At 50.7% G+C, this 13686-nt stretch overlaps 1 protein-coding gene across 2 annotated transcripts in view; it reads left to right on the forward strand.

Moving 5' to 3' along the window:
• MGMT (O-6-methylguanine-DNA methyltransferase) overlaps positions 1 to 13686 on the forward strand; it is a 271087-nt gene that overhangs the window by 196900 nt on the left and 60501 nt on the right. The window lies entirely within an intron of this gene.

Below are 13686 nucleotides of genomic sequence, written 5' to 3' on the forward strand. Positions count from 1 at the left end.
TGTTATTCATAAGATTATAAAATTTTAAGCTCTTACAAATAAGCAGTTCAAATCAATGTATTTTTGTGGAAACTGTGGTCTAATTACGTTTTGTACTGTCACGTATGTTTCCCAGACTTTACAAACTTCTTGTGTACCTTGAGGATTCTGGAACAGAAAGATTTGGGAAACTTGGTTTGGACCAAGTTGGAGGGGCCCCTCTACTACAAGACTTCGTGGGTTCGGGTGTACAGCCAGAGGCCTGCCTCGGAAGAGGGGGTGTGCCCCCACGTTTCACCAACCAGGGCTTTTCTTCTCCAACACATGAGAACCTCTGGGGTGACTTGGGGGACCCACAGGGCACAGTTTGAGAAGTGCTGCTTATTTCAGTGAAAAAGTGTGCAATTAAGAAAACAAATGGAATATTTGTGAAATGTTTAAGAGCACAGCCCAGTGAATGTCGGCCGTCGTGAATGAAGTGAGAGGCTCTGCTTCTGTAGGATGAACCGTCTCGCTGCCCCAGTGTCTTCCTCCTGGAAACCTGGTCAGTAAACAAACCCACCCCTTCCCGGACTCCATCCTTTAATGAGAGATTTTATGTTTTTGGCGATCATGCGTGGAGGACTTAGGATCACCTTACGTTAGCCTGATGCCATTGAAACAAAAAACTGGTCCGAGAACACAGGCCTGACACCTTCCTTGGAGAGTGACAAAACGTTGTGTTTACCAGACAGCATGTCATGTTCGTGGTGACAGGAAGAACTTCTGTGGACTTCATGGGAATATGGAAGTGTCTCAAACTTAAAAATCATTTTTCCAAAATTACTGTGTAACTGAACAGATCACTCTGCCCCGTGACACCATTGTGACCCCAGAGTTTCTACAGAGAGGCTAGCAAAGGTCTGATTTGGAGTGAAAGGTAGACAGACGCCCTCTGGAGCCCCGTACAGCTCCGCGAACGAGCACGGCATTTCCTAGACCTTGTACGGTTTTCTCATTCATATCCTATCGATTTGTGACAGCGATTACATGCTCTCTTGTAGTACAGGGAAGAGGGTTTTTTAACCGACCGTATGACTTGTAGACTTTGTGGGAATTTTCATTAAGGTCAGTGAATTGTACAAGCTGAGGAAAGCCAAGACAAACGAGTTGGAACCGACTGGCGTGAAGGCCGGCCTGAGTGTAGATTGTGTTTCTCCAGCAATGTTCTGGGATCCGGTCTGTTGTCATGAAACCACCCTACAGGGCTGCAGAACTCTGATGGAGGGGGAATCCTCCCCCTCTTCCTCTTGAACAGCCGTATTTGGGGACATCCAGGCACCAAGAGGAGGGAGGGATAGATCTGTGCCCCAGGGACCCTCCTTCCCAATAGAGGATTTTGCCCATCCTGGCTGACTTGGTGTTTCCGATAACCACCCTTACAGGTGTGTCTGGAGGTCTGCCTGCCCCCGCCCTCAGGGACAGAGCAGGATGCCTGTGCCATGGCCTTCTGGTCCTCTCAGGGGCCTGGTGACCCTCCAGGAGTCACATCCCCACCACCGTGCCCTGGGACTGGACGGCAGGGCTGTCCTTTCCTCTCCTGGGCAGCCTGTTAACCTGGGGTGTCAGGACGCTTTCTGTCGAGGTTAGAAATAATACTTCCTTTAGAAGCTGGGATAAGGCTCTGGCTGTTCTGTGATGTTCAGACTTTCCCCCTTTTAGGGTTGGCTTCTTCTCCACACCACACAGGGGACCCAGATCTTCTGCTCAGGGTCTGCCTTGGCCAGAAAGATCTATTTGTTGTGGTGGTTTTGACTGTTGAATTTTTCTCGACCTGTTTTAGTTTTTAGTTTTGTTTTTTTGTTTTGTTTTGTTTTGTTTTGTTTTGTTTTCAAACACCTCCACAGGTAGTGCCCAGCTTGGCGTGATTTGGGGCCTTTTGCCCACGGGCTCCTGGGCCCCTGTCCTGTGCCCTGTCCCAGACAGCACATACCCCCACCTTCCAGGAACACGTGTGTGCTCGTCTCTGGGTCTGACACTGTCCTGGCTTCTACTACCACTCTCCAGCCCTCCAGAATCTCCTCACGCTTGCCCCTCTCTGGCCTTCCCGGGCCTCTGCCAGCCCCTCTAGAAACTCAGCTCTTGTTCCGTGGCCTGTGCACATGGCATCCCCCACACAGTGACACTGTCTTTCCCCGTCTGCTGTCGCGGTCAGATGCGAGCTAGGGACACACTACACTTGCTTCCTGAGGGACCGTGTCAGTAAATCGCTGGTTACCGAGTGATGTGGCGAGGCGCCTGGCGGAGAGGTTCATCCTGCCCTTCCAATGAAGGTGCCGTCCCCCACCCCAGGCTACCAGCTCCTGCACCCCAGCATCGGGGCCTTCATCTGTGTGTGTCCCCTCCAGTCTAAACGGCACCTTGACCGTGCCTAGACAGTGGCCTTTTTTTTTTTTTTAAAGATTGTATTTATTTGTCAGAGAGAGAGACAGTACACACAAGCAAGCAGAGAGACAGGCAGAGAGAGAGGAGGAAGCAGGCTCCCTGCTCGGCAGGGAGCCTGATGCAGGACTCGACCCCAGGACCCCAGGATCATGACCTGAGCCGAAGGCAGTGGCTTAACCAGCTGAGCCACTCAGGCTTCCCAATGGTGGCCTTTTTATCAGGTTGGCCTCCAGTATTTATAATATCTACCGGTATTTAGTTCATATGTCTACCCAACCAAGGCATTTTAAGCATCTGAGCTTGGAACCAGAGGGAACAACATTATGACGCGTGGGGCATTTCATTCTTCAGTGAAGCTTCCCTGGTGTGCACCAAAAGCACGTGGTGTCTCCCGGCTTCCAAGGTTAGCCTCCTGTAGGGGTGCCCGGGGTTCTCTAAAGGCACCTGCTGAGAGGCTGCAGAGTGGCCATTCAACTCCAAGAGATGCTCCCCATGTTGAAAATTGGTCCAGGATAAGAACATTCCAGAAGAACCAATACTTTGGTTTCTTTCTTTTCTAAATTTCTTTCTTTTCTAAAATTCTGCTCCTAAACGTCTGCTCTGTAGAAGACCCTCGGGAAAGAGCACGGTAGGTGAGAGCAGGACCTACGACGGACACGTCCCATCACTGACAAAGGGCTCCCAACCCAGAAAGCCCTCCCCGTACTCCACAATAAGAAAATAACGTTCTGGTTGAAAAAGGGGCAGATGGATCGCACACCCTCTACCAAAGCAGCTACCAGTTCGGCAGGAAGCACGAGAAAGGACACCTGCTCCTCATCGACCAAGAGCGAGACCCGAGGCGAGGTCGCAGTGAGACGGCGTGGCACACCCCGAGCCGCTCTGGAGAGCGGAATGGTGGCTTCTGACAAAGGCGGCCCAGAGTTTCCTTGCCACCCAGCGGTCGCACTTCTGGTCACACACCCTCCGGAAATGGAAATTCATGTCCACACAAAAGCTGTGCCCTAATGTTCAGAGCACTTGTAAGTACTAAAAACGGCCCTGAAATCGGGAACAACTCCAATTCTTTCCCAGAGTGAGGGGTAACTGGCCCGTTCGCGATCCGCGCTTACCAGTGAGGGGGTAACTGGCCCGTTCGCGATCCGCGCTTACCAGCAGAAAGCAGTGAATGGTGGACGCGCAGCACAGCCTGGGTGTGTGCCCAGGATGTTGTGCTGAGGCAGAAAGCTGTCCCTCGAAGGTGTGACGCTCTTGATGTGACAGACGTATAGTGGTGACGAGCCGGTCAGTGGTGGTCAGGGACCGGACTGGGACAAGGAGGGGCTGCAGCAGGCTGTCGGCATGGGACAGACTAGGGCTGTGTCCTGCTTGGGGTGGCAGGTATGTGAATCTAAGTATGTCATAAACCTGCATTTTTAAAATGCAAAGACGTTTTAAAACGTCATTAACAATGTGAAAATGTTGAAGTGTGCATAGAGCCTGTGACACCCTAAGACGCTCCGCGGCGTGCTGGCTGGGACGCCACCAGCGTCAGCTTTCCGGGCTGCAAACGCGAGTCCTGAGAGCTGGTGACGAGAGCTGGTCACCAGAGAAAGCTCAGGGAAAGGCACGGGGAAACTCCATCCATATTCAATGTTTTGTGAATCTCAAATTTTTTCAAAAGGTTTTAAAAATATGTTCCTACCACATTACCGGTTTTAAAAAATTAAAAAAAAAAAAAAAAAGAAACAAAGGTGGATGAGAGAAGGCATGTTGCTGGCTTTGCTGCTATGAATCCCGGAAAACAGCTTCGCATGTGACTCTAGGGGTAGGGACAGACCCACTTGCAGAAGGGAAGTCCGTCCCAAAGCCAGAAGACGACTTTTCCCTCGAAGATTCGGGGAAGAAAGGAAGCGCTTTGAGTAGAAAACAGCGTGTTCTGAACTTGAAACTGCTCGTTGCTTATTCATTGATTAGCCTCGTTACCTTGTGTTTTTTTTTTTAAGATTTTATTTATTTATTTGACAGAGAGATCACAAGTAGGCAGAGAGGCAGGCAGAGAGAGAGAGAGGAGGAAGCAGGCTCCCCGCTGAGCAGAGAGCCCGATGCGGGGCTCGATCCCAGGACCCCGAGATCATGACCCGAGCCGAAGGCAGTGGCTTAACCCACTGAGCCACCCAGGCACCCCTACCTTGTGTTTTAATGACTTAAAAAACAGATCCGGAACAGCCAGAGAATGTCCACACGAGCGCTGGGCTTCCCCACGTGGCAACTTTCCCATCGCGCGCATATGAGATATGGAAAACTTCTTCCTGACACTGATTACATTTGAAACTTCATACTTTCTTAATTCAGTCTGTTACTGACAGTAATATATTTTAACTCGAGAATGTGTTCGTTCAGTGCATATTGACTTGGCTTGTGAGAACGTCCACCGTACACGCTGACATTGGATTTGCTGTCATGGTGACTTAGACGTGAAGACGGCCGTGAGTGATTCCTGCCAGTCAAGCAACTTTCAGTGGAGCCCCACTTGAATGGTAATAATCTGCTCCTGTAATTGCTGTGGAAAAGGAAAACCCTCTGGAGATTTTACATCTAATCATTTATTTATAAATCTGTAGATGGCAGTCTGCAGAATACGCATCGGGGGTCAACTTTGTGCTCAAAACAGTTGCCTGATGTTTACATTTCACAGTGTATTTTTTTAACAGTACCTCCAGCCCCCATGATCACAAAAGGACCCTGGCTTGCTGGTAGCTGCTCTGCCCCTCATCCCAGGGCCCAGCCACTTCATTACAGATGCCTCTGCAGAGGCTGGTCCCCTCTGTATTAGCTGAAATATGCATGTTTTTCCATCTCATTAATTCAGTCTACATACAATTAATTTTTGCCTATTAATAAACCCCTTGGTGTCAGTGACAGCTATCTAAACCACTTCACCTGGTGTGGAAGAGGGAAGTGCACTTGCACATTTCCACCCCTCGTCTGAATGCTCCTTGCCGCATCTGTGGGCTGGAGGGTGTCGGTGCATAAATCAGGCATCGCGAGGAAGTGTGAACTGCTGAGCACTGGCCTTAGACCAGCTGGTGGGGCGGTTTGAAATATTAGTTAGCTCCACTCGTGTTTGGGGTAGATGGAGACGTGGAGAAGCCGTCCTCGCTCCTTGGGGTCTCTGGCCACACGGAAATTTATCGGAGCCTAAATAAGTCAGCTAACTTACTTTCTTTCTCTTTCTTTCTTTCTTTCTTTCTTTCTTTCTTTCTTTCTTTCCTTCTTTTACAAATTAAATACTCAACTAATTTGGACACCACTGAAAGGACGTCTTTTTTGTGTTTTCAAATCTCATGATTTCTCTTAAACTCTCTAAGTAGAGAGAGGTGACTGTGCATATGACAGTTTCTCCTGCTGGTCGTATTCAAAGGGAAAGGGAATACCAAAAATGAGAATAGGGCTTTGAAACGGAAAGGAGGCACCACCTCCTTCGAGACATGGGGACGTCGGACGTTCCCCCGAGATCCTGGTTTTGCTGTTTTCTTCTCTGCCTTTGCGAGAGGACAGCTCTTCGCCACAAACGAATTTCTCTCAGATCCCCACCAGCCGGGAAGGAATGTAGTTCTAAGTGTGGTGTTAAGGATTCTTGGGTTCCTTGCATGGATCTGTAAGAAGGACAGTCACTGTCCACAGCAGGAGTCATTTAGGGGATCGCACTCGTGAACTCGCTGGAATGGCTTTCTCTTCCTAAGGGCTCTGCATGTCGGGTGTGGAGCTAGAGCTCATGGCCGGCCTGAGCCGATGATGAAGTTGTCCAGGGAAAGGCTTCAGAGTGCCTGCCCTGACATATTCACAGGAGTGACGTCACAGAAGGTTCTGGACTGTTCAGTGAGGAGATTGAGCCAGTGTCGTTGGTCAGCTGGGTTGAAAGCAGGTGGCTGGTTGGAAGTTAGAGAACCATTTCAGTTTGCTGGTTTTTCAATGTGCCGTGTCTATCACATCTGTCGATTGTAATGATTAACAAGAATGTTTTAGCAAGAATACTTAGTAGGGATGTATTACGGCTTGAGTGAGCCTCTCCGTCTGGGTACGATCACAGAAATCAGGTCTCATTGGTGTTTGCTGAAGCTCCCCGCTCAGCCAGGAGCAGCCTTGCCGGTTCCCGTCATGAGACCTGCCCCTCAGCCTGCCGGCCTTGCCCCCCTCGTGCGCGCAGCCCCGCTCCCTGTGCCCCTTTGTGACGGTGGGGCCTGGCCCTCCCTGGTGGGCTCCTTGCCTGCAGGCCTTTCTCCTGTTCTCCAAAGTTCTACTTTCCACAGCTCAGTGGGGGGAAGTGGGAGTTCGGTGGCTTGTGTGTGAGCGAATGCGTGAGGTACGGTTGAGCTTTGAAAAGCGGGGGTCCTGGGCACTGACCCCCCACACGGCTGAAAACAGACACACAGCTTTTGGCTCTCCGCACCCCCCAAACTTAATGATCTTCTGTTAACTCATATTTGGTGTATTACTTGTGTTACGCTGTCTTCTTACAATAAGGTCAGACCAAACACTGTGAAGAAAATCAGGAGGAAAACACACTTACAGGATCCTAGTGCATCAAACCGAGTCCGTGAGCAAGCGAACCCACGCGGCTGCGCCCTGTTGGTGCGGGGTCAGCTGTCTTTTAGGGGACTTCGAGTTCCTGGCCGTGCCCTGAGCTCACGCAGAGGAAGCCGGGTGGGTGACGACTAAGCACCTCACGAAGGCTAATGAAGAAACCATTAGCTGGCTTCCGAGGGGAGCACGTCCGCCTCTCGGCCCCGGAGTGTCTGCCGCTTCTGTGATGAATCCTGTGCACACGCGGCTCCGACTTCCACCCCGGCTTCCCGCCAGCCCAGGACGTGTTCCCGTCCTCCTTGCGCCACGGCGGGTCGTTCTCCCCGAGTTCTGAGGATCGGCCATGCGGCTTTCCCTCCCCTGGCCCCAGGTGGTTCTCAAGTTTAAGACCGTGACCGTGGCAGCTCACCCACCGTCCGCATCTGGTTCACGCCGCTTTCTGACATCAGTCGTCGACAGAACTGCCCCTCTGGCTTCAGAAGTCCAGCTTTCCTCTGAGAAAGTTAGTAGCGCTTCAGACTTCACGTCCAGAGCAGTAGAACGAGGCAGGCTCTGGGCAGCCCCGGTGTGCGGCGGGTAAGTGAAGACGAGCACCTTCTTCCAGAAGTTCTGTGTGCTGCTGGTGGTAGAGTCAGAGAAAAGAACAGTGAGATCTTCAAGTCCGCGTCCCAGGGGCCATCAGGATGGACCTGGATGGCAGTTGTGCGACAGTAAGAAAGAAGACGGGAAGCCTCATCTTCGTTACTGAGAGGCCGGCCTGTCCTGAGTGGCGTTTCCTCTCTGCCCGGCGTACACGGCCTACCACGAGCAGGGACTGGTTCAGGGCACTGGAGAAAGGGGTGTGGAGCCCCGAGGTAGAGGAGAGAAAGCGCTCGTGTCCTGGCCACCAAGCTGATGCTGGAGTCTCTGGACCACAGACGTGGGCGGAGACAAGGGCTTCTCTCTCCGGACCTGCCTGCAGAGAACCCAAGCCTGAGCCGTCCTGAGGCTGCAGCCTCCCGTCCTGGCCTGGCGCAGCTGGTGGAGGACGTGGTGGGCTGTGCCTCATTCACCCTTCCACCCGTACGGCGACTTCTAGAGTGTGCCGAGAGACACTCAGCACGTGCTGATGTGCCAGAGAGGAATGGTGCCATGCCCGTTCAGTTCCGGGCACACTCCTGTCCCTGGGAGGGGGACGACCGCACTGAGGGTCACTTACAAACATCTCTTGTTTCCTGGAGGCTGGGGGATACGGGGCTTCAGTATTACATAGTTTGGGGGGTATTTTTAGGAAGAAACATCTGTTTCTTTTTGATCCTTTGTTTCTTAATATGTTTAACAGAGTCCCCCATTTCTAGCAAGTGTATTTTCTTTCACTTTTTTTCCCATAAAATACTTAATTGAAAGTGGCAAGTGGGATGGTTCGCAGTTTTCCAAGCGGAGGAGTTCAGCCGCAGACTCAGCTGCCGCCAGTTTCTGGTTCGGTTCCTGGAAATGGGGGTTTGTGTTTTAATCACATATGTAATGACTGGCGGGAAGATGTCCAGTTTTCAGAAGCTAGGAGTGAGAGGACCATGGGTACCAGGAAGGGGACACTAGCTTGGGAGTTGTGAATATTTGTTTTCAAGTTCGGACTTCTGTTGAATTTTTTTTGAGTGTTCTAAGGAGGGAATCCCGGTGGGGCAGGTGTGTCAGCTTGCACAGGCATACACCCTGTTCTGTACTGTTTGTAGTCTCTTCCCAGACAGTTATGCCAGCTCTTCTGAAGACCTTGTCCACCAGGCAGAGGACCATTTCTGCTGGAAGGGCTGAGCTCCTTGGCTGAGCTGTTGGTCACACTCCAATCGGCCCAGCTTAGAGCTGACAAGTTTGCTCTCAGTTGCTTTGTGCTGTGTGACCTCAGATCCTTGGTCCCATGGATCTCTGTGCTAGGCCAGCAAGGCAGGGGAGAGGAGGAAACGGGCCGTGGTAAGTCTGAGACTGCGCAGTGTCCAACACGGTTGGCCGTGTGGTGTGTAAGCGGAGAGATGCTTGGTCTCTCTGATGAAGTGGTGGGCTCATCCAGACAGGTCTTAAGTCCCCGCAAGTCCATTGAATCTTGGGCTCTGGGTGGACTCAAAGCTGAAAATCATGGCATCCTCTTCTGTGGATCTGGTTCCGAAAACCATTTCTTAGGTATTTCAGGTTTTGATCAGAACAGAGGTGCACAGTGGAAGCAGCCCCACCCGTGGAAGCCGGTCCTGTGTCTGCGTGTCTGCACCCACTCAGCAAGTCCGGGTGTATCCAGCCTTTCAGAGAATGTATGAAGTTGATGGGAAGCAAACTCTTAGGGGTACAGTGAGGCCCACAGATCCGTCACATCATTTATGTACGTGCCTACAGTGGATCCTAAATCATTCCCGAGTACATGCAGTAGTGCCTCTTGACCTCACTTTCTCTCGTCGTAAATTTTCACTTAACAGTTCATGACCGTCATGAGCCCTTGACAAAAGGCAGTGAAGTGTCCATCCCCTGAATGACAGAGCTGGCTGAACGTGTGGGCCGCGCTGGTGGAAGCCGTCAGGCACTAAGTATGTGGGGGTGGAGGGTAAGAGCACTCCGTGGCCCTTGGGGTGGTCTGACGGGTCTCGAAGAGCCTGGAACCACAGGAGAGCTGGAGCAGCACCAGCCAGTGGGGCCCGTTCCCCGGGCTGAGGTCACACTGGAGAGGGGCAGGTCCCGGGGTGGGAAGGCACAGTGCAGGACGGCAAGGGCCGTGGCCAGCCGGTGTGGCGGGAGCTCAGGGTCCCTCGAGGGTGAGCCTGAGTCCAGGCCAGACTGATGGGGTGGGGTGCGGGGGCTTGGTTCTGACTAACACCAGATGCAGAATTTGGATTTGATTCTGTGTGCATGATGAGGAATCCAGAAAGTCTTGCGACCACGACGGTGGCGGGGACCAGGCAGGGTGTTCAGAAGACTTACCTGCTCTTGGCTGGTTCTCTGGAAGGGAACGGAATGGGGCCAGGACAGTTCCACGGCTCTGCTGGTTGTGCAGGATGCGGGTGGGAACTGTTTTGGGGCAACAAAAGGGAAAGAGATGGGAGACATCACAAAGCCAAACTCAGCCGTATTTCCGGGGGTTTTCAAACGTGAGTCAGTAGGAGAATTTTAGTGTGTCATGTACAGCAATAGGGAAGCCTGAAGGTGTTACCGCCTTGGGGAGAAAGCTGTGTGCGTGACGTGGGATATGGCATTGGAGGTGACGACCAGCATCCAGGTGGCCCTTCGGAGCAGGTAGCTGGCTGGGCGGAGCCTAGGGGCAGAGGACTCTGTCACTTGCACTCCCCTGCCCAGGGACACCTGACGCTGAGTCCACACAGAGCCTTGGTCGGGAGGCAGGGAGGGGCAGAGAATCAAGAGGAGGGCTCCGTGCAGGATCCGGTGTGGGGGCAGGCAGAGATGGGCAGTTGGGGCGGCTTTCCAAAAGAAACCGGACCACGGTTGGTGGCTGGTGCACATGAAGCGCGGCATGTGACGCCCGGTGCACGGGGAGCGTGGCACGTGACACCCAGTGCACGGGGAGCTCTCCGCCCCACCAGCCCCGTGATGCCTGTCCCTGGTACTCCAGGCGCTCTGGCTGATGGGAAGTGGTGTGGCTGATGTCAAACTGATGGAGGAGGGGCGCTTAACCTTGGGCTTACATTCATATTTAGAAAAGCAGTTGGATCTGGGGACATTACAAGTGGGAGGACCGGAGAGGAGTGACAGGGAACCATCTGGAGACACCTGTACACGAGCAGATATTAAACACCTCGCAGCCCGCATCACCTCTGCCACCGTTGTTGAGCTCACTGCCGTGCACGTCCACACATGGGCATGGCCAGGCTCCAGTAAAACGTGGTGCACAAAAACAGCGGCTGGGCCAGGTTTGGGCTGTGGAATGCCGAATACAGTGTGGGGACAGACGTAGCCTGAGCAATGGTTTAAATGCTGGCTAACTGTTGGCAAGGAGGGGCTGTAGGTGGCCGCTGTAGGTTGCAGTGGAAGGAAGAAGCAGCTCGCAGTTCCCCGCTGTCATGAAAATGGCCCAGAAGGACACAGTGTGTAAGTGCAGGCCGTCTCTCCTGGGGGAGCTCCAGGGACCCCAGATTCCCTTGTCGCTGCCCAACCACCATTCCCAGCATGGGCAGTGATGGGCACTGCGATCAGTTATCCGGACTGGACACGGCTCTCTGGCAAAGCCGGACTGTGCGGAGGCAAGTTGCATCCAGGCATCTGTATACAAAAACAGATAGATAGTCCCCATGCAATATTAGTACACCGATGGAAGACCAAGTTGCCTGTAGGATTCTAGTTTCTGAGAGATTATTTTTGTACCTGGGCCTGTCATGTGCTCTCCTAAGCACTGACAAACCTGAGACGGCAAGAGAGCCAGAACAGGTGTAAATACAGTTGTTTTTAACATGATAGCATTTTTAAAGTGAGAATAAGGCTATTGCTTCTTCCCATTTTCATGTGTTTGTACTATAATTTCCCGTTACTCAGACCCTCAGCAGCTGCAGAACCTTGCTCAGTAAGTCTTGCATGAAGAGGGGTTGCAACTTGTTAGAAGCAGTCATTTCAGTCCATTTGTTCCATTGTTATCAGCACTAAATAATGCCTTTTACACGTCCTGTTGGGATTAGGACAGGGATGCCACATAGAATACAGGATGCCCAATTAAATTCATGTTTCTGGTAAGGAGTGAACCATTTTTCTTTCTAGTATAAGTATTCTACAGAAAAATGTTGTTGATTTGAAATTCAGATTTGACTAGGTGACCTGTATTTTTCCTTTTTTCACTTGAGTGTAATTGACACACAACATTAAGTTAGTTTCAGGTATACAACCTAGGGATTCCTCATCTGTCTATGTTGTGCCATAGCCCCTGTCACTGCACAATGCTGTTACAGTACCACGGACTCTGCCCTCTGGGCTGGACCTTTAGTCCTGTGACTTATCACTCCGTACCCAGAAGTCTGTACCCCCCCTTACCCATTTGCCCAAAGCCCCCCCGCCCCAATCTGGTAACCATCAGTTTATTTTCCGTATTTATAGGTCTGATTCTGCTTTTTGTTTATTCCTCTGTTTTTGGATTTTTTAGACTCCACTTGTGAATGAAATGATACATCGTTTGTTGTTCTCAGTCTGACTTAGTTCAGGTAATACTCTCTAGGTGTATCTGTGTTGACACAAGCAGCAAATCTCCTTTTTCTAGCTGAGTAATATTCTTTGTACATACACCCACCCTCTTTATCGCTGCATCTGTGGGCGGACGCTTCGGTGCTTCCGCCTCTTGGCTGTTGGAAGTCATGTTGCAGATGGGGGTGGTGCATGTATCTTTTCAGATTAGTGTTTCTCTTTCTTAGGGTGTAATGCGCAGTAGTGGAGTTACTGGATCCTATATGATACCACCGACTTGCATGCCCACCAACAGGGCCGGAGCTTTCCTTTTCTCCACATCCTTCCCAACACTTGTTGTCTGTGGCGTTGTTGATTCCAGCCGTTCTGGCAGCTGTAAGGTGCTGTCTCACTGGGGTTTTGATTTGCATTTCCCTGATGGTGAGTGGTGGTGATCATTCTTTCATGAGTCTGTTGGCCACCTGGGTGTCCTCTTGGGAAAAAGTCCATTCAGGTCCCCTGCCCATTTTTAATCAGATTATTTTAGTGTTCGGTTGTATTAATCCTTTGTGTATGTTGAATATTAACCCCTTCTTGGATATGGCATTTGCAAATACCTTTTCCCATTCAGTAGATCACCTCTTTGTTGTGTTGATGGTTTCCCTTCACTGTCTGAAAGCTTTTTATTTTGATGTAGTGCCAATAATTTATTTTTGCTTTTATTTCCCTTGACCTGGAAGTACTATCTAGGAAAATGTTCCTGTGGCTGATGTCGGAGAAGTTACTGCTGTGCCCTCCTCCAGGATTTTAATGATTTCAGATCTCACATTTAACCCTTTAATCCATTTTGAGTTTATTTTTGTGTGTGGTGCTAGAAAGTGGTCCGGTTTCATTCTTCTGCATGTGGCTGACCAGTTTTCCCAACAACATTTGTTGAAAAGACTGTCTTTTAACCACTGCATATTCCTGCCTCTGTTGTGGTGGACGAGTTGACTATATAATTACGGTCTTATTTCTGGGTTTTCTAGTTTGTTCCAGTGATCTGTGTGTCCGTTTTTGTGCCAGTACATACTGTTCCAATGACTACGACTTTGTAGTCTATCTTGTAACCTGGGCTTGTGAACCCTCCGGCTTTGTTGTTTTTTCTCAAGATTGCTGTGGCTATTTGGGGCATTTTGTGGTTCCAAAAAACTTTAGGATTCTAGTTCTGTGAAAAATGCTGTTGATATTTTCATAGGGATCCCATCGAATGTGTAGATGGCTTTGGATGGGATGGACGTTTCACCAGTGCTCTTCCCTGAGCGTGGAGGATGCTCGCGTTGCTCACGTCCTCTCCCGTCCCTTCACCGGCGTCTACAGTTCTCAGAGCACAGGTCTTTCACCCCCTCGGTTAAGTCTATTCTTAGGGATTTCATTATTTTTGGTGTGTTGAAAATGGAATTGCCTTAATTTCTCTTTCTGCTACTTTGTCATTCGTGTTTAGAAACACTGCTAATTTCTATTAATTTTTGTATCCTGCCACTTTACTGAATTCATTTATTCTAGTAGTCTTTTGCTGGAGTCTTACGGCTTTCTGTGTATAGTATCATGTTATCTGCA

This window comes from Mustela nivalis, assembly GCF_964662115.1.
Source record: "Mustela nivalis genome assembly, chromosome: 2".
Taxonomy (NCBI): domain Eukaryota; kingdom Metazoa; phylum Chordata; class Mammalia; order Carnivora; family Mustelidae; genus Mustela; species Mustela nivalis.